This window comes from Pan paniscus, chromosome 17, assembly GCF_029289425.2.
Source record: "Pan paniscus chromosome 17, NHGRI_mPanPan1-v2.0_pri, whole genome shotgun sequence".
Taxonomy (NCBI): Eukaryota; Metazoa; Chordata; class Mammalia; order Primates; family Hominidae; genus Pan; species Pan paniscus.
In genome coordinates, this window is record NC_073266.2 from 32,390,889 (window position 1) to 32,411,757 (window position 20,869).

Genomic DNA, 20,869 nt, shown 5'->3' on the forward strand with positions numbered 1-20,869 from the left:
CAACATTCCTACAGATGCAAAGAGGTACCTGTCTGATCTGAATAGCTGAAATACTGGGACAGGAAGGTGGATAGCTTTCCTGCTTGCCTGGCAGGGGAGCTGAGGTAGCTTCCACCCTTCACTCTGATAAAACCTCAGCACATTTAATTTAGAGCTCCCCCAGGCACCTTCATCAAGGCTGGGACCTCTGCCCACCATTAGATATATCTACGCATCTCTTTAGCTACCACCAATACCTACCCCAGGGATACCTCTCCTATTGGCCTGAAGGCTGAATCATCAGCTTAGTAAATAAAATACTGGGAAAAAATTAAATAAATAAAAAGGTGTACACCATGGGAGAATGAGATAAGCTTCAAGAGATCCTAGCCATTCCAACCCTACAGGAGACAGTGAACTTACCCACAGGCCAAATGCATGGTTACTGCAACCAGCATCTGGGAAAGCCAGCGCACGAAAACTCTCTTTAAGGAACTCCTACAGAGTCTTCCCCACTAAAAGCATTAAGAATCAAATTAGGCTATAATAAATGATAAACATTAAAGTCAGATCCTTAAGAGGGAAAAGAAGAAATTAAAGAAAAAACACAGTCAAATCAAAAATAAATTTAAGAACAATTTGAAGAAATGGTCCACCCAAAATAAGAAGAAACCAGAAAAGTAATTCTGGTAATATGACAAAATGGGGTTCTACAACATCCCCAAGAAATCACACTAGCTTTCAGCAATGGATCCAAACCAAGATTAAGTCTTTGAAATACCAGATAAAGAATTCAGAAGGTTGCTTATTAAATTACTCAAGCAGATACTAGAGAAAGGTGAAAAACAACATAAAGAATTTTTTTTTTTAAATTTAGGATATGAATGAAAATTTTCCAGAGAGATTGATGTCATGAAGTAAAACCAGTCAGAACTTCTGGAAATGAAAGTCACACTTAGGGAAATGCAAAATACAGTGGAAAAGTTTCTTCAATAGACTAGAAAGAATCTTGGAGCTCAAAGATCAGGCTCTAGAATTAACCCAGTCAAAGATGAAGAAAAAAGAATCTCAAGAAATGAATAAAGTGTACAAGAAATATGGGATCATGTAAAATGGCCAAATCTAAGAATAATTGGTGTTCCTGAGGGAAAAGAGAAGTCTAAATGTTTAGACAACTTATTTGAGGGAATAATTGAGGAAAATTTCCTTGGCCTTGGTAGAGATCTATATATCCAAATACAGAAAACTCAAGGAACTCCTGGGAAATTCATTGCAAAAAGATCATCACCAAGGCACATAGTCATCAGGCTATCTAAAGTCTACATGAAGGAATGAGTTTTAAGAGCTGTGAGACAAAAGCATAAGGTGACCTATAAAGGAAAACCTATCCAACTAACAGCAGATTTCTCAGCAGAAACCCTACAAGCCAGAAGGGACTGGGGTCCCATCTTTGGCTTCCTTAAGCAAAATAATTGTAAGCCAAGAATTTTGTATCCAGAAAAACTAAGCTTCATAAATGAAGGAGAGATAAAGTCTTTCTCAGACAAACAAATGCTGACAAGCAAATATGCACCAAAACAGAACTTCCTTAAAGCACAAATCTCACAAGTCCTATAAAACAATAATGCAATGAAAAAAAAAAAACAAAGTATCTAGGCAACATCTAATATGATCACTAGAACAGTACCTCACATCTCAATAATAATGCTGAATGTAAATGGCCTAAGTGTTCTACTTAAAAGATACAGAATGGCAGAATGCATAAAAAAATCAACGAAATATCTGCTATGTTCAAGAGACCCACCTAACACATAAGGAGTCACATAAACTTAAGGTAAAGGGGTGGAAAAAAATATGCTATGCAACTGGAAACAAAAGTGAGCAGAAGTAGCTATTCTTATATCACACAAAACAGACTTTAAAGCAACAACAGTTAAAAAAAGACAGTTAAAGAATGACATTATGTAATGATAAGAGGATTAGTCCAACAAGAAGATATTACAATCCTAAATTTATATGCACCTAACCCTAGAGCTCCCAGATTTATAAAATAATTACTACTAGACCCAAGAAATAAGGTAGACAGCAACACACTAATAGTGGGGCACTTTAATACTTCACCAACAGTACTAGAAGATCATCAAGACAGAAACTCAACAAAGAAACACCAGACTTAAACTATACCCTAGAACAAATGGACTTAACAGGTGTTTACAGAACAGTCTTCCCAAATACAGAATATACATTCTATTCATCAGCACATGGAGCATTCTCCAAGATAGACCATGTGATAGACCATAAAACAAGTCTCAATAAATTTTTAAAAATCGAAATCATAACAAGGGTCTTCTGAAACCACTGTGGAAAAAAACTGGAAATCAACTCCAAAAGGAATTCTCAAAACTATATGAATACATGGAAGTTAAATAATTTGCTCTTGAATAATTTTTGGTTTAACAATGAAATCAAGGTCTAAATTAGAAAATTCTTGAAAATGAATGATAATAATGACAGAACTTATCAAAGCCTCTGGGATACAGCAAAAGCAGCCCAAACAGGAAAGTTCATAGTATTAAATGTGTACATCAAAAAGTCTGAAAAAGCACAAAATGACAACCTAATATCACTTCTCAAGAAACTAGAGTAAAAGAACAAATTAAACCCAAACCCAAGAGAAGAAAAGAAATAGTAAAGATCAGAGCAGAACTAAATGAAATTGAAACAAAAAGAGCATTACAAAAGATAAATGAAACGAAGAGCTGGTTCTTTGAAAAAATAAACAAATTTGATAGACCATTAGTAAGATTAACCAAGAAAAAAAGAGAATATCCATATATGCTCAATTATTCAGTGGAAATGAAACTGGATATATTATAATTGATACCACAGAAACACAAAATATCATTCAAGGCTACTATGAACAGTTTTATGCACACAAACTAGAAACCCTAGAGGAAATGGATAAATTCCTGAGACATAAAACCATCCTAGATTAAATCAGGAAGAAATAGAAGCCCTGAACAGACCAATAACAGGCATCAAGATTTAATCAGTAATACAAAAATTGCTGTCAACAACAAAAAAGTCCAGGACCAGATGGATTTACAGCTGAAGTCTACCAAACATTCGAAGAAGAATTGGTACCAATTCTACTGAAACAGTTCCAAAAGATAAAGAAGGAATCCTTCCTAAATCATTCTATGAAGCCAGTATCACCCTAATACCGAAACCAGGAAAGGACATAACAAAAAAAAGAAAACTACAATATCCTTGATGAACATAGATGCAAAAATCCTCAACAAAATACTAACTGACCAAATCCAACAGCACATCAAAAAATAATAATAATACATTATGATCAAGTAGATTTCATCCCAGGGTTGCAGGTATGGTTTAACATATGCAAGTCAATAGATGTGATACATCATATAGATAGAATTAAAAACAAAAACCATATGATCATCTCAATAGACACAGAAAAAGCATTCAATAAAATTCAACATCCCTTTATTCTAAAACCCTCAAAAAAATACGCATAGAAGGAGCTTACCTCAAAATAACAAAAGCCATATAAGGTAAACCCACAGGCAACATTACGCTGAATGGCGAAGAATTTAAAGCATTCCCCCTGAGAACTGGAACAAGACAAGGATGCCCACTTTTACCGCTTCTATTCAACATAATACTGGAAGTCCTAACCAGAGCAATCAAACAAGGGAAAGAAATAAAAAGCATCTGAAGTGGAAAAGAATAACTCAGATTGTCACGATTCATCAATGATATGATAATATGCTTAGAAAACCCTAAAGACTCATCCAAAAAGCTCCTAGATCTCATAAACAAATTCAGTAAGGTCTCAGGCTACAAAATCAATGTACACAAATCAGTAGACACCAACAATGACTAAGCCAAAAATAAAATCAAGAACTCAATCCCTTTTCAACTGCTGCTGAAAAAAAAAAAACCTAGGAATTACTTAATCAAGGAGGTGAAAGATTTCTGCAAGGAAAATGACAAAGCACTGCTGAGAGAAATCATAGATGGCACAAACATGTGGAAACACATCCCATGCTCATGGATGGGAAGAATCAATATTGTGAAAATGACTATACTGCCAAAAGCAATCTACAGATTCAATGCAATTCCCATCAAAATACCATCATCATTCTTTACAGAACTAGAAAAACCCATTCTAAAATTCATATGGAACAAAAAGAGAGCCTGCATAGCCAAAGCAATACTAAGCAAAAAGAACAAATATGGAGTCATCACATTACCCAACTTCAAATTATACTACAAGGCTGTAATTATCAAAGCAGCATGGTACTGGTATAAAAAATAGGCATGTAGAACAATGGAACTGAATAGAGAACCCAGAAATAAAGTCAAATACTTACAGCCAACTAATCTTCAACAAAGCATACAAAAACATAAATTGGGGAAAGGGCACCCTATTCAATAAACGGTGCTGGGAAAACTGGCAAACCACATGTAGAAGAATGAAACTGGATCCCCATCTTTCACCTTATACAAAAATCAACTCAAGATAGATCAAAAACTTAAATCTAAGACCTGAAACCATAAAAATTATAGAAGATAACTTTGGAAAAACTCTTCTGGACATTAGCTTAGGCAAAGAATTCAAGACTAAGGCCCCAGAAGCAAATACAGCAAAAACAAAAATAAATAAATGGGACCTAATTAAACTAAAAAGTGTCTGTGCAACAAAAGAAATAATCGGCAGAGTAAACAGACAACCTACAGAGTGGGAGAAAATATTTGCAAACTATGCATTTAACAAAGGTCTAGTATCCAGAATTTACAGGGGACTCAAACAAATCAGCAAGAAAAAAACAATAATAATCTCATCAAAAAGTGGGCAAAGGACATGAATAGACATTTCTCAAAAGAAGACATACAAACTGCCAACAGACATATGAAAAAATGCTCAATATCACTAATCATCAGGGAAATGCAATGAGATACCACCTTACTCCTGCAAGAATGGCCCTAATTAAAAAGTCAAAAAAAAATAGATGTTGGCATGGATGTGGTGAAAAGGGAACACTTTTACACTGCTGGTGGGAGTGTAAACTAGTGCAACCACTATGAAAAACAGTATGGAGATTCTTTAAAGAACTAAAAGTAGAACTACCATTTGATCCAGCAATTCCACTACTGGGTATCTACCCAAAGGCAAATAAGTCATTATATTAAACAAACACACACACACACACACACACACACACACAGATATTTATAGTAGCACAAGTCTCAGTTGCAAAGATATAGTACTAACCTAAGTGCCATTGACCAATGACTGGATAAAGGAAATGTGGTATATATACACCACGGAATACTACTCAGCCATAAAAAGAAAGAAATGAAATAATGCCTTTTGTAGCAACTTGTGCAGAGCTGGAGGCCATTATTCTAAGTGAACTAACTGAGTAGTGGAAAACCAAATATCATATGTTCTCACTTAAAAGAGGGAGCTAAGCTATGAGGATACAAAGACACACGAGTGATGTAATGGACTCTGGGGACTCAGGGAGGAAGGTTGAGAGGGGAGTAAGGGATAAAAGATTGACTGCATATTAGGTACAGTTTACACTGCTTGGATGACGGGTGCACTAAAATCTCAGGAATCACCACTAAAAAACATCCATGTAACCAAAAACCACCTGTATCTCCAAAACTATTGAAATTTAAAAAAAAAATTGGAAATGCTAGTATTCAAAAACAAAATAACAGAAATGAAGAATGCCTTTGACGGGCTCGTTAACAGAGTCAACATGACTGAAGAAAGCATCAGTGGGCTTTAAGCTGTGTCCGTAGAACTTCCCAATCTAAAAAGCAAAGAGAAAAAAAAGATGAAAAAGACATTACAGAATATCCGTGAACTGTGAGAACTGTGGGATAATTACAAAGGGTAAACGTGCAATGGGAATACCAGAAAGAGAAGAAAAAAGAAAAGGAGCAGAAGAAATATTTGAAATGATAATGGCTGAGAATTTTTCAAAATTAATGGCAGACACTAAAACACATATCCAGTAAGCACAAAGAATACCAAGAAGGATAAATATCAAAACATCTGAACCTACATATGTCATATTCACACTATACAAAATCAAAGATGAAGAGAAAATCTTGAAAGAAGCCAGAGGAAAATAATCACCTTACCCATAGAGGAGCAATGATAAGAATTACACTGGACTTCTCTTCAGAAACTATGTGAGCCAGAAGAGAGTAGAGCGAAATGTTTAAAGCATTGAAATTTCCCACAACCTATAATTCTGTATGTGGTAAAATTATTCTTCAAAAGTGAAGGAAGAATAAAGACTTTCTCAGACAAACAAAAACTGAGGAAATTTGTCTCCAGTAGAACTGCCTTGCAAGAAATTTTAAAATAAGTTTTCCAGACAGAAGGAAAATTGTATGGGTCAGAAACCCGGAACTACTTAAAGGAAGAGCATTAGAGAAGGAAAAATAAAGGTAACATAAAATATTTTATTTTTTATAGTCTTAATTGATAACAGTTTGTTCAACTGTTTTTTAATAACAATAGAAAAAATTAATTAGGTGAGTATAGCTTATGGAGAGGTGAAATGAATGCCGGCAATAACATAAGGGATGAGAGGGAGAATTGGGGAATATTCTGCTATAAGGTGCTTGCATGGTATAGTGCTAGTAGAAAGAGGACTTAGGTAAGTTGTAAGTGTATAGTGCAAACTTCAGGGCAATCACTAAAAACGTTTTTTAATTTAGAAGTATAATTGATATGATAAGAGAGAAGAGAAAATTGAATCATATAAAGTGCTCAATTAAAATCAGAGAAGGGAGAAAAAGAGAGGAAGACTAAAAGAGAAAGAACAAGTGCAACAAATTCAAAATGAAACAAACTCAGGATGGATCATGGATCTAAATGTAAAATGCAAAACAATAAAATTTCTAGAAGATAACAAAGGAGAAAATCTAGGTGGCCTTCAGTTTGGTGATGATTAGAATAAACACCGAAAGCACAAACCATGAAAAAGAAACTAGATAAGTTGGACTTTATTAAAACTAAACATTTCTGTTATATGAAAGAATCATTAAGCAAATGAAAAAAATGAGTCCCAGAATGGAACAAAAGATTTGCAAAACATATATCTAAGAAAGGAATTGTACGCAAAATGTACAAAGAACTGCTAATATTCAACAGTAAGAAAACAATCCAATTTTTCAAAGGCCAAAGATCTGAACAGACATATCAGCAGACACAAATGATAAATAAGCATATTAAAAGATCAACATCATATATCACTTGGGAATTGTAAATTAAAATGAGATACCACTACAAAACCTGCTAGAAGGGCTAAAATCAAAACACTGACATACTAATGTGAAGCAACAGGGACTCTGTCATCCATTGCTGGTAGGGAAGCAAAATGGTACAGCCGCTTTGAAAGATAGTTTGGTAGTTTCTTGCAAAGTTTCTTACAAAAGTAAACACAGACTTAACATATGATCCAGCAATCATATTTCTAGGCATTTATGCAAATGAATTTAAAACTTATATTTGTACAAAAACCTCCACATGAATGTTTACAGCAGCTTTATTTATAATTGTCAAAACCGGAAGCAACCAAGATGTCCTTCAGTAGGTGAATGGATAATAGGTGAGTCTGTGGATATATTCATACAAAGGAATATTATTCAGTGATAAAAAGAAATTAGCACCAAAAAGACATGAAGGAGCCTTAATTGCATATTGCTAAGTGAAAGAAGCAAGCCTGAAAGGGCTACATACATAATTCCAAGCCTATGCAATATACTTGAATATGGATATTTTGTAAAAGACAAAGCTACAGAGATAGCAAAAAGACAATAGTGGATACATGTCATTCTGCATTTGTCAGAACCCATAGAACTGTACAATATAAAGCCCTAATGTAAACTAAGGACTTTTAGTTGATAATATTAATAATATATCAATATTGGTACATTAATTGTGAGAAATGTACCACACTAATGTAAGATAATAATAGGGGAAGACATGGGATTAGGGGTAAAGGGGGCATATGGGAAATCTCTGTACTGTCTGTTAAATTTTTTTTTTATAAACCTAAAACTGCCCTGAAAAATAAAAGATCAATTTTAAAAAGAAAAAAAAAAAAAGCTGATTGCGAGTACTTCGTATCTTCATAATGACTCAGCAGTATTTGGTGTACCTGAATGTGTTTTAATGTTTTAGGCATAGAGGAATAGGACAAACTGGAGGAGCAGGGAGAGGAAAGGAATTATTTGCAGTGGACTGAACGATCATTCTAAGGGAAGGAGCTGGATAACCACATTGCTCAAGGATGCTATTCTGACAATTAAGAAAAAGAAACTCATGGCATAATGAGAGTATGTAATGAATATTCTCCATTTTAGCCTAGAAAAAATTAAATATCTATTATAAATGACAATAGAGTTGTAAGACAACATAAACAAGATACTGGTTCTTATGGAACACAGATATTGCATCTATTAATGATAATACTCTCCTGCAGCACTCTACTACTTTCTTTAGATGTCAATTAAAATATTAATAACAAAAGCTTACAAGATAGAATAGAATGTAGTCAGTTTCTCATTACAATGGATACCTTTTAGCCTTACTTCACTTAGAAAAAATAAATACTAGAGAACTTTATCCCAGGTTAGACACCAGCTGCCATTAGAGGCTTGGAGGTGCTAAGATTGAAATGATTAATTTGTTTCCCTGACAGATCTTCTGAAACACCTCCACTCACAGGTCTGCTAGAAGCGTCATCACAGCAGCCAATGAGGCTTTAAGTGAGAAGAAGATTCTTGGAACTGAGTGGAGGGGTCTGGGTGCCCTCTTAGTCTCCTTTCTAGGATATCGGGCTTTTTTTTTAGCTTGGTTTTTAATATATTCTGTATTATCCTTCAAAAAAATCCATTTGCCCTTCTTTTCATACAAAATTTTTTCTTATCAAATTCCAGAAGTACATGAAAATGAGAAAGTCAGTTTTCTTGCTGGAATACAAGACTTTGGTTTGAGGTTTATGGATTATGATTTATGGATTTTTAAGAATTATAAACATTATTGACAAAATATTTTGAAATTGTAAGTGTGAAGAAAAGTTATACTGCAAGAATAAGAAAGTCTGAGTAAAAATAAACCTGCTTTAATACGCAGATACTTATTTTTAGGTACAAGGCTTGAGGGAGTGACAACTCTGAACACCACATTCCACAGCAACAAGTCTGGTGCATGTGGGCAGCCACGCCAGAGGCTTCCTTGGAGTATTCCAGAAATAACCCTCTCGAACTGGAGTCTGTCTCTGACACATCCTCTTCTCCATACTGACACTGTCTCTGGTTATAATAGAATGCAGCTTCACCTTTCCACATCACTCCAGACTAGATGCATAATCAGTCCCTCTGACACTGCTGCTGGAATAGTGATCTGACACCTGCCGTCAGCGGAGGGTCCTTGGCTATTGACTGTCCAGAGCTGTGGGAGAGTGGACAGCCCAGAGACAACCGGAGAAGCAGATCTTATTACTGGAATAATTGCACCTTTGTGTTCCAACACTGCACAGTATTTTTCTCAGGAGCCAAAACTGGCTTCTAAGATTCTTGGATTCCAGGCTCACCATTCCAGGCAAGGTGATAGGGAATTGTAATAACTTCACCTTATTCCCGGTATCAGATTAACATGCATGTTGGCTTTGAAAGATGTGGCATTTCCATCCTTAGAGTCTATGAACATGTACGGATTATTTATGGGTGTAGAGGATGCCCCCCAAAGTAAAGCAGTTCTCTCCTTTATTCATCATTCCTCCCACAGCACTGCCAGGCTTTGTCTTCTTTGTCTCTAATTGCAGTGCTAAAGGGAAATGTCCCCAGGCCAGAGCAAAGAACCTTTACCTTCAAATATACCTTGGATCAAAGAGAGAAAGCCCCTGCATCCCTCCATCAGATTGATAGTGTGAGACACTTTTTCTCTTGATTATAGGTACTGTGGACTTGAAAAAAAAAACAACAAAAACAAACAAAAACTTCCCTGATTCATAGTCTCCTTGGGGAGACAGGCCTGTTTTGTACGAAAAAGTTTTCTAAACCTGGGATTTATACTCCATAAAGACACAGACAATGAGAAACAATTCAAGGCTTGTTCTAAAGGATGCAGCAAAAGTGTTAGGTAGAAGGTTCAGGGTACTGGAGCAATGTAGAGAATGAGGCCGTGGAATTCCTTTTCTTAAAAACCTTCAGACAAAGATTGCCCTGGGATTCTCTACCCAGACAGCACTGCTATTTTGACATTTCATTAAATTTCTAAGAGATAAAACTTATAAATAGTAATGCCAAGCACCTTATGTCTAAGGAGAAGAATCAGGATTTGATGTCTTGATTCCCACACGTATCATTGGACAATCTATTTCAGTTCAACTGAAATTCATTACTGAGAACTAGAAAATGAGAGTTGTTGCTGGTTCCAGCATACTTGAGTTAAGTCATGTTGATTATTACAAAAGTTAAGAGACACAAGAAATTTTTCTCTCTTTATAAATTAAAGGAATAGCTATTATGAGCAATTTTAGATAAGGAAGGGGCATAAAATATTTCAATACCATATGAAAATAGGCTTAGGAACTATACCTGATATATGTTAAGTATTTGGTTGAGTCACTCTGAGTACACTGCTTGTCTTGTTGCTATGGTTACTGCTGCCTTGTGGGGGTACACCGTGTATCATTTATGTCATGGACTTTATTTATTAGCACAGACAACTCTTTCTTCTATTATTTACATGGTTCTCCCTCGTTCATTATTTTTTAATGTTTTTCATTGTTGATTTGTTTTCTTTTTTTGAATACTTTTTAGTTGATGCATTTTTTTCTTCACATTTTGATTGCCAAGTTTTCAATGATTTTGAGGTGCAAAAGAAGTCAGATTATAAAATAATCACAAAAAAATTAATAAAGTAAACAACAAGTATTTAAAGAAAGTAGAAACTAAAAAGAGAGAGAAGTTTCCTGAGTTTTTAAGATATAGGTATTTTGATGACATTTTTCTCTTTTATTTGCCTTTAGAAAGAGATAATTAAAAAATAAAAAACAATTTTCCCCAGTGGTGATAGACTGTTATACACTCTTGCCTAGTTTTTATTCTGTTATTATGAAAAACATACTTTTGGCCAGGCGCGATGGCCCATGCCTGTAATCCTAGCACTTTGGGAGCCCAAGGCAGGCAGATCACGATCACCTTAGGTCAGGAGTTTGAGACCAGCCTGGCCAACATGGCAAAAACCCATCTCTACTAAAAATACAAAAATTAGCTGGGCGTGGTGGCATGCCTGTAATCCCAGATACTCGAGAGGCTGAGGCAGGAGAATCGCTTGAGCCTGGGAGGCGGAGGTTGCAGTGAACCAATATTGTGCCACTGCACTCCAGCCTGGATGAGAGAGCGAGATTCCATCTTAAAAAAAAAAGAAAGAAAAAGAAAGAAAGAAAAGAAAAATTAGCAGTGGCATCAAATAACTGTTTTCTTAATATGTTCACTATGATAGTAATACTGATAATAACAATATGTTCATCTAGCAGTTTTCATTTATAAATTACTTTCATGTCTGTCCCATTGTTCCTCTGAAAGATTGTGGTTTCTGTTTTACTGTTGAGGCGCTTGATCTGCAGAGCAGGTGATTTACCCAACGTCACACAGCTCAATAATGACAGAGTTGCAGCTTAGAGTGAACTCTGCAAATCCAGAGCTTTTCCCCCATGGCCTACCATTTCATCAGGACACCCACGGAGTTAACTGACTGTGTGGTTTCACGGAAAGTGCCACTAGAAGTGGGGTAGGAGACCTGACTTTAAGCCCAGCCACAAACTCGCTTTGTGGCTGAGCCCTGGGGGTGGGCCTGAGTCTCCTTGCCTGTCGCATAGAGAGCCTTTCTCTACCTCTCAAAGCAGTTGAGTGGATAAGAAAGAGCATTAAAAATAAGGCACGCTATATATAAAGGCACTGAGACATTTCTCCATAAATTCATTGGAAGTAGGCTAATAACACTTCAGAGGGAGCCTCCTGCCCAGTGCCTCGTGCCTAGCAGGGGCCCATGTGGTGTGTGTGCTCAGGATGCAGTGACTTTTGCTTCCTGTCTGACTACTGCTGAGTTCTTGCTCAAACAAAAAGCAAACTTCTGCCGAAACTTTGAGAATTTTGCTTTGTGCTGAATAGATTGGCGTTGAAGTCTGAAGGCAAAGCCATTTCAGTGTCTCTGACATGCTTGTTTGTTTAATGACAGTCTCTTTTTTCTTAAGAAGAATGCCTTTCTGCTTGGCCAGAAATTTCTTCTTGGAAATGACAGAATCGCTGTCTCACTGTTAATGAATTTTACAGCCCAGATTCCTTTTAGTTTAATGAAATATGGACATATCAACCCAAATCCATGCTTTAAAACAAAGTAGAGGAAACCACCACTCCCCCCGAAACACTGAGGCGCTTTCCGCCTGGCTGACCAGTGCAACTTTGAGGTCATCGCCTTATAGCCACTTGCATAGTGATTAGATTATGGTTCACAGTTGATATTAGTATGTTTTAAAAATAAACACAAAGTCCCGTATACAGAGAAGAGGCTGAGGACAAAAGCTTAGTCATCTGTGATTCACATACATATCATGAAGTATAATAGTGGAAGGATCCTTCCCTGGGGGTCTGAGAATCTGGGTTCCAACTCAGTCACTGTTTCTCTGGCACTGGGCACCCCTCCCCCTGGACCACTGTGAGATGATGCTTTGTGCTTGGCTAAATTGCAGAGGTTTTTAGTTGTTTCCTTATTGTATTTTATATCAAAAGATCGTTTTAAAAATCACTTCTGTTAACATGAGGGTTGGAGAATAACAAGTTTTCAAAGTTGTAACTCTTGTTTGAGCATTGTTTTCTATTTAGCCTTAATATAAAAAACCTTTGCTGACCAAGCTGTCTAGATTGCCCCAGCAAAAAAATCAATCAATCAATCAATCTGTGCCTTTAACATACTATCGAAGAAAACTTACTTTCAAATATATCTGGTCAGTTCAATGACCTCTTAAGGGTCAGGGCATAGAACCCTACACCTCTATCCCAGCCTTGACAACTTTTAAGCCTAGTGATTTGAAAGATAATGAGGTCTGAGCAAAGTGAACATGGTCATAATATCAGATGTCATTAACAATATAAATTAATCAGAGAATGAATGTCCAAAATGTCAGAAATTTTCTTTGGGGGGCTTCATTGTGCCAAAGGTTAAAATATCTTTAAACATCATGAACATCTAGGAAATTCGTAAGAGAAGTTGGGATGACTAAAATGGTTTCTCTTTCATATGTAACTCAGGATGATATAACTAGTCACTGAAAATAGGCATGAGATGAAATTTGACTTGCTTCTCCAAATGGACAGCGCTAAGGTATCTAGTCATACTGTCTCACAGATTCCTGAGGTTAAAGGTGCAATTCCTCTGAACAAGTCTTAAAACCAGGTGTTTTCAACTGTATTTTAGTGTCTTCCAGTGGATTCATGTGGAATAACCTATAAGTGAAGCAGAGGGAAGCTGAGCTTCAGGGAAAGGGAAAAGAGCCCGAAGCCCAGCTGCGTGGTGCCACCTCCCTGGCCATGCAGGGGCCTTACGGCATTTCCACAGAACCATGTCTGTGGTCCCAGCATCATTCATGGGTTCATCCAGCACATATTCTTTACATACCCAGCATTATTCTAGGCACAGGCCATACCACAGTAAATAAGAGCAGCGCTGGTCTGAGCTGTCGTGGAGCTCTGTGGCGAAGCGTTAATCTGTTTGAGGTTACAGCTGAGATAAGTGCCAGGCAAGGGCAGCACAGGGCTGGGAGGTCAGGACCTGTCTCTGGGAAAGTGACATGGCCCAGATCCAAAGGATGAGGGGAATGAAGTATCAGGGAAGGGGCGGGGGCGAGGGCAGAGGGCCTGGGAGGAAAAGAAGGATGTTTGCTAAGTGGTTCCATTCACTGGCAGTAAGAGTACTGAGTGTGCTAAACCCCTGGAGGGAGTATCTGATTTGATATTCTCACAGAGAGAGGAAACTAAGGTACAGGAATTGACTTTCATACCCCTGACTCCACACCTCAGGGATGGAGCCAGGGACTGAATCCAGGTCTTACTACAGAGCCTGTACTGGACTGCCATCCTGCACTGCCTCCTAATGCGAGCCGGTGGGCACTTTGGGGGACTTAAGTGACAGCAATGTATGAGACAATCTGTTTGCCAAGAAAAAAAAAATTGTGACGATGCAGGCTGAGTCAGGTGTCTCAGTCCATCAGTTTCGCACACTAAGATCTACAGTGCTGTAAAGATGGAGTTTAGAGAGTCTTTAGTGGGGAATATGTTATCACTAAGAATGGACAAACACACAAAAGCATTGAGAGCCTTTATCTCCCAGGTAGGAAAGAAGCAGAGGGACTTGAAGAGCAACATCAGAAGAGAGGTCAACACCTCTCTTCTAGCAACACCTCTCTTCTTTTGCTAGCACCTGGCAAAAACAGGCAAAAAATGTCTTTTATACATTCTGAAGTATAGAACTTAACCCAAGCATGTCAATTAGACTTTGCAAAAGCATTTGCATGCCATGATTTTTTTCAGTCACTTTTCACATATTTAGTTCATCTGCCTTTATTGAACATATCATTTATGTGCCCACTAGACTGTGAACTTCCCATCAACTTAAAATAACAACAGAGGGAGACAAGCTCTCCAAAGAAAGAGTTTACTGGGGAATAGCAAGAAATTGTCATTAGGATACGCGTGCTGCAGTGGACCATAGGCGCAACCAGAGAGGCAAACGAAGGCAAGGTTTTTAAAGGGGAAAGGAGGGCAGTTGCATTCGTTGTTTTGAAGCAACTATCCTTGGCTACAAGTATTAATAACAAGGGTGAGTCAGTCTACTAGTGAACAGGCCATTAATGAGCAGGCATCCTCATAGAAGTAATCTTTGTGCAAGGTTGCGATGGCCTTTGTGAAGGTTGTGGTGTTGGCAGCCTTTTGTGATAGTACCAGTTATCAGACAAATGTGCATGAGGGCCTTCCCTTCATGGCCTCCTGTATCCATTTCGTTAGGATTGGACATAAGTGACTCCATTTTGGTACCAGCAACTTTCACATTCTTATAAGCAGGAAATCTTCACTTATTTTCGCATCCTCTTAGTCTAACCCAGTTCCAGTCCTGCAGTGGAAACTCAGTACTGAGTGAATTTTGTAGCATTTCTGAAACTAAGTCCCTTGCCTCTTTCTCTATGTTTATTGCCATCACAAATTAGTATTTTAGCTATGCAAGCAGATGCTTTACTAACACACCTAACTAGATTAGAAATTATTTTGCTGTCTTAGCATAATGTATTGTGAAGAGCCAACACTAGCTGGAAATGCATGACACTCCTTCTACCATTTAAAAATAGAAAGACACAATGAACAAGGACTGGTTGATAATCACGTTTGTTTATTGGACTTGTTCTTCCAAATGATAAATTTGTTCTGGGAAATACAAATTAACGGGACGTCCTGCTGGAATCCTCTGAATTGTGAATGTTTCTGCCTTGCCAACAAGTGTGCACTGTAGTTTAGGGATTTACAGCACTCCATTTGTATAGCACGATTTCGTCCACTGCAGTACATTTTCCATTTTGTTGGCCTGTTCTTTACCTGAGAACTAGCAGTGTTGGAATTCTTTATGTCCATTAGCCTACTAACGCACTGAGTCTTGAAACAGAAAATTCTCCACTATTGGCAAAGTAAGAAAAAGTAAGCCATTTGCAAAACGTAAATTCAGATTCTCTTTCTTTCCTCAGAAGATTAGATGGAAAAATACATAAGAATTGTGTAACTTGCCCTTTCAGCTGCAAAGGGCAAACAAGGATATTTGACCTTTATTTTCATTTGCTTAAATGTTTGAAGACTGATATTTGTTATTCCACAAGAGGCGTAGAAGTGCAGTAAGCCCCACTGTTCACTGTAGCCAGCAACTGGCAGGGAGTAAGTACTGATTCATAGTTATTACAATCCAATATATTTCTTTATTAAAAGTTAGCTATATATAAACTGCCATATTCTGAAAATGTGTAATTAATTTGATACTGAAAAATGCTGAACATATTTGTATTGCTTTGTGATTCAGAAAGTACTCTGTAGACTTAACTTCAGAGCCATTGTTTTAACATCACTTTAAATTGTATTTATCCATGCGACCATGCCAGTTAATAGGAATTTCCAGTTGGTAGCATGCTATCAGTAGCTATGTATATTCATAATTTAAAAATCAAAACATCAAAGAGAAAATGCTTATGAAGTCGACTTAAAGGAAATTTTTAGTCATTACTAAATATTTCTCTAAGTTCTTACAAAGCCTTTGGAGCTGCCTCCAGTTGCTTTTCAAAAAACCGATTTCTAAAGTAGAAATGTTCTCACTGAACAATCGGTATTAGGGAAACTGCAAAGGAAACACCTCAGAGCTCAATAGCCAAAGACACACCATCAATGTTGAATGAGACAGAGTCTCTACTGATGGGAAATTCCACAAGACTCCTCTGGTGTTTTCTGTGATATCTGTTCCAGCCCCACAATGGCCACTTTCAGTTCTCCCCCACTATTAACACTCATCCTGCCAAGCCAAGAATTCTTAAGGTAGTGTAGTGAACGCCATGCTGAAAAATAGGCTCTTACGATGCCGGGGTCCGTGAACACAGCTCACCACTCCGAGGAGGAAACCTTCCCTTAGCACAGGCACCACCTCCTCAGACAGTCCCACAAATACAGGAAGGTGGTGGCTCCACGCAGGGCCACAGTCATTGTCTCCACCACAGTCACAGAACACGCCCAATCCACTGCCGACATTTTGAAGAAAGGGCCGCATTCATCCACTGAATCTGTGCTACCAAGGAAAGCAAATCAAGCTTGCTGCCCTATTCGTTTCTTCTATTTTTTTTTTTTTTTTTTGAGACAGAGCCTTGCTGCGCTGCCCAGGCTGGAATGCAATGGCAGGATCTCAGCTCACTGCAACCTCCGCCCCCCAAGTTCAAGCGATTCTCCTGCCTCAGCCTCTTGAGTAGCTGAGATTACAGGCATGTGCCATCATGCCTGGCTAGTTTTTGTATTTTTAGTAGAGACGGGGGTTTCACCATGTTGGCCAGGCTGGTCTCGAACTCCTGACCTCGGGTGATCCATCCACCACAGCCTCCGAAAGTGCTGGGATTACAGGCGTAAGCCACTGCGCCCGGCCTGCTGCCTTATTCTTGAATGGAGATATTCATGCAGACTGTCATGACCTCAGCGGCATCTCATTGCCCCAGAGTCGGCAGAATTTTAGTCAGGATCCTTCTGGACTGGCAACCAAATTAGCTTGGTGCTCTGTGTTCTGTTGACTAGCATACACTAAAGACACAGTGTGGAATACTAGCAAAAGGAGTTCTGCGGGATGTGCCTCTCTCAGGCTGAGAAGGTGTCCATGCATCAACATCACAGGCTCTTGCAGCCTAGCACTGACCTGGCGGCAGCTGCCACCAGCACCTCTCACATCGGCTTCCCCAGAGACCTGAGGCCAGAGAAAAACAGGATCACAAACTGTGTTGATATCACATGTCCAGAATTCTTCAATATGTAGCACATTAAGAACAGATCAATACACATTCTACAACAAAATTTGCTTCTTATTCTATTTTTCCCATTATGAGCTGGGAGGAATAAAAAATTCCCCCCCTTAGCTTTGTCTCCCTCTCTCCAGAACTCATTTCAGACCCATGCTATTTCCCTAAGAGAAGAAGAAAAAAAATTCCATTAAAAAACGGAAGTCATACACTTCACAGCAGCAGCCCATGGAGCTACTGAATTTTATTCAAATAGCAAATATGAGAGCACACTGGCGTCAGATTATATTTGCATTTTTGAAAATATTAGGCATTGATTTTGTTGAGTTGCCCTAAGTTATATACTTTAGAAATTATTGTGCACAGGTAATAATAGAGGGTATAACCATTTATAAAGACTATGGAACTTTGCTCTTAAATTGTAAAAATTACACAGTGAATTTATTAATATTTTTATCATTATAAAGTCTACAAGGTTAATTGCTTTTCAGAATGGTGAATGTAACTAGTTTTTACAGTTTCTATTTAAAGGAAAATGCTAAAGCTAAATCAGCCAGGATTTTATATTGTCCTAAAGCGTTTCCCTGACATAGTGTGGGAGAGTATGAGGGGAGAACAGGATTTGGTGAGAAGTCAGATTACGCAAGTTCTTTATCCAGAGGAAAGGGATACAGATAATTAACTTTGCATCCATCTTTTGACCCAGTGCCCTCCCATGTCACATTGTCACTATGTCACTTTATAATTTTTTTTAAAAAAGTTTGGCCTCTTATTATGCCAAATTGAGTGGCATGAGTATTGTGGGTAATTTCTTCCTCATAATACTCAATATCCTGTATTTACTGCCTTCCTGAACTCTCACCTATGTTTTGCGATAGAATTTTGCTAGCTCACATCCTGATCAGTTAAAAATTTGTATTAACAAATAAAGAACATGAGAGAATTGCATAGGTGTGCTCTATGCAATTACAAATTGAGCTTTGTGTGCAGTTACTTCCCTTTTTCAAAATAATTTCAACTTTATTTTCAATTCAAGGGTTACATGTACAGGTTTGTTATACGGATATATTACATGATGCTGAGGTTTGGGGTGTGAATAATCCCATCACCCAAGTAGTGAACATAACACCCAATAGTTCATTTTTCAACCTTTGCCCCCTTTCCTCCCTCCTCCCTCTATTAGTTTCCAGTATCTATTTTTGCCACCTTTATGTCCATGAGTACGTGATATTTAACTCCCACTTATAACCATGTACATGCAGTATTTGATCTTCTGTTCTGGTGTTAATTCACTTAAGATAATGGCCTCCAGCTGCATCCATGTTGTTGCAAAAGATATGATTTCATTTTTTATGGCTGCATAGTATTCCATGATATATATGTACCAGATATTCTTTATCCAATCCACTATTGATGGGTACTTGTATGTTTTCTATTGAGGAATGTCTGTTCATGCATTTTGCCTACTTTTTAATGGGGTTATTTGATTTTTGCTTGTTGATTTGTTTAAGTTCCTTATAGATTCTGGACATTAAACCTTTGTTGGATGCACAGTATGAGAATATTTTCTCCCATTTTGTAGGTTGTCTGTTTACTCTATTGATAATTTCTTTTGCTGTGCAGAAACTTCTTAGTTTAATTAGGTCCCACTTGTCAGATTTTGTTTTCATTGCAATTGCTTTTTAGTCAAATTCAAGGCCAATATTCAGAAAATGGTGTTTCCTAGGTCTTCTTCTAAGATTCTTTTCTATTTTGCCTTTTTTTTTCTTTTGTTTGGAGAACGGGGTCTTCCTCTGTTGCCCAGGCAAGTCTCAAACTCCTGGGCTCAAGCTCTCCCCTCACCTCTGCCTCCCTAAGTGCTGGAATTACATGTGTGAACCACCATGCTGAGGTTTTACATTTAAATCTTTAATCCATCTTGAGTTAATTTTTGCATATAGTGAAATGTAGTGGTCTAGTTTCATTCTGCATATGGCTAGTCAGCTATCCCAGCTTTACTGAATAAAGTCTTTTCCCCATTGCTTGTTTCTGTTGACTTTGTTGAAGATCACATGGCTGGAGGTATACATTGTACCAGTACCATGCTGTTTGGGATTTTTTTTTTTTTTTTGAGATGGAGTCTTACTCGGTTGCCCAGGCTGGAGTGCAGTGGCGTGATCTTGGCTCACTGCAACCTCCACCTCCTGGGTTCAAGCAATTCTCCCACCTTAGTTTCCCTAGTAGCTGGAATTATAGGTGCCCGCCACCACACCCGGCTAATTTTTAGTAGAGACGGGGTTTCATCATGTTGGCCAGGCTGGTCTTGAACTCCTGACCTTAAGTGAGCCACCTGCCTTGACTTCCCACAGTGCTGGGATGACAGATGTGAGCCACCATGCCCAGCCAATGCTATTCTGATTACTGTTGCCTTACAGTATAATTTGAAGTTGGGTAGTGTGATGCCTCCAGCTTTGTTCTTTTTGCTTAAGGGTACTCTGGCTATTTGGGCTATTTTTGGTTCCAAATACATTTCAGAATTATATTTTTTAATTCTGTGAAAAATGACATTGGTAGTTTGATAGGGATAGCATTGAATCTGTAAATTGCCTGGGGCAGTATGGCCATTTTAATGATACTAATTTTTCCAATCCATGAACATGGAATGTTTTTCCATTTGTTTATATCATGTATGATTTCCTTCAGCAGTGTTTTGTAGTTCTTTATAGAGATCTTTCACCTCCTAGGTACTCCTAGCTATTTTATTTTTATTGTAGCTATTTGAAATGATTTGGCTCTCAGCTTGAATATTATTGGTGTGTACAAATGCTACTGATTTTTCTACATTGGTTTTTGTATCCTGAAATTTTATTGAAGTTGTTTACCTGTTCTAGGAGGCTTTTGGTAGAGTCTTTAGGGTTTTCTAGGTGTAGAATCGTATTGTCAGCAAAGAGAGATAATTTGACTTATTCTTTTCCTATTTGGATGCCTTTTATTTCTTTCTCTTGCCTGATTGCTCTGGCTAGGACTTCCAGTACTATGTTAAATAGGAGTGGTGAGAGTGGGCATCTTTGCCTTGTTCCAGTTCTCAAGAGGAATGCTTCCAGCTTCCAGCTTTCGCCCATTTAGATGTTGGCTGTGGGTTTGTCACAGATGGCTTTTATTATTTTGAGGTATTTTCCTTTGATGACTAGTCTGTTGAGGGTTTTTAACATGAAAGGATGTTGGATTTTATCAAAGGCTTTTTCTGTATTTATTGAGGTGATCATATG

At 37.7% G+C, this 20,869-nt stretch overlaps 1 protein-coding gene across 7 annotated transcripts in view; it reads left to right on the forward strand.

Moving 5' to 3' along the window:
* L3MBTL4 (L3MBTL histone methyl-lysine binding protein 4) overlaps positions 1-20,869 on the forward strand; it is a 476,247-nt gene that overhangs the window by 362,701 nt on the left and 92,677 nt on the right. The window lies entirely within an intron of this gene.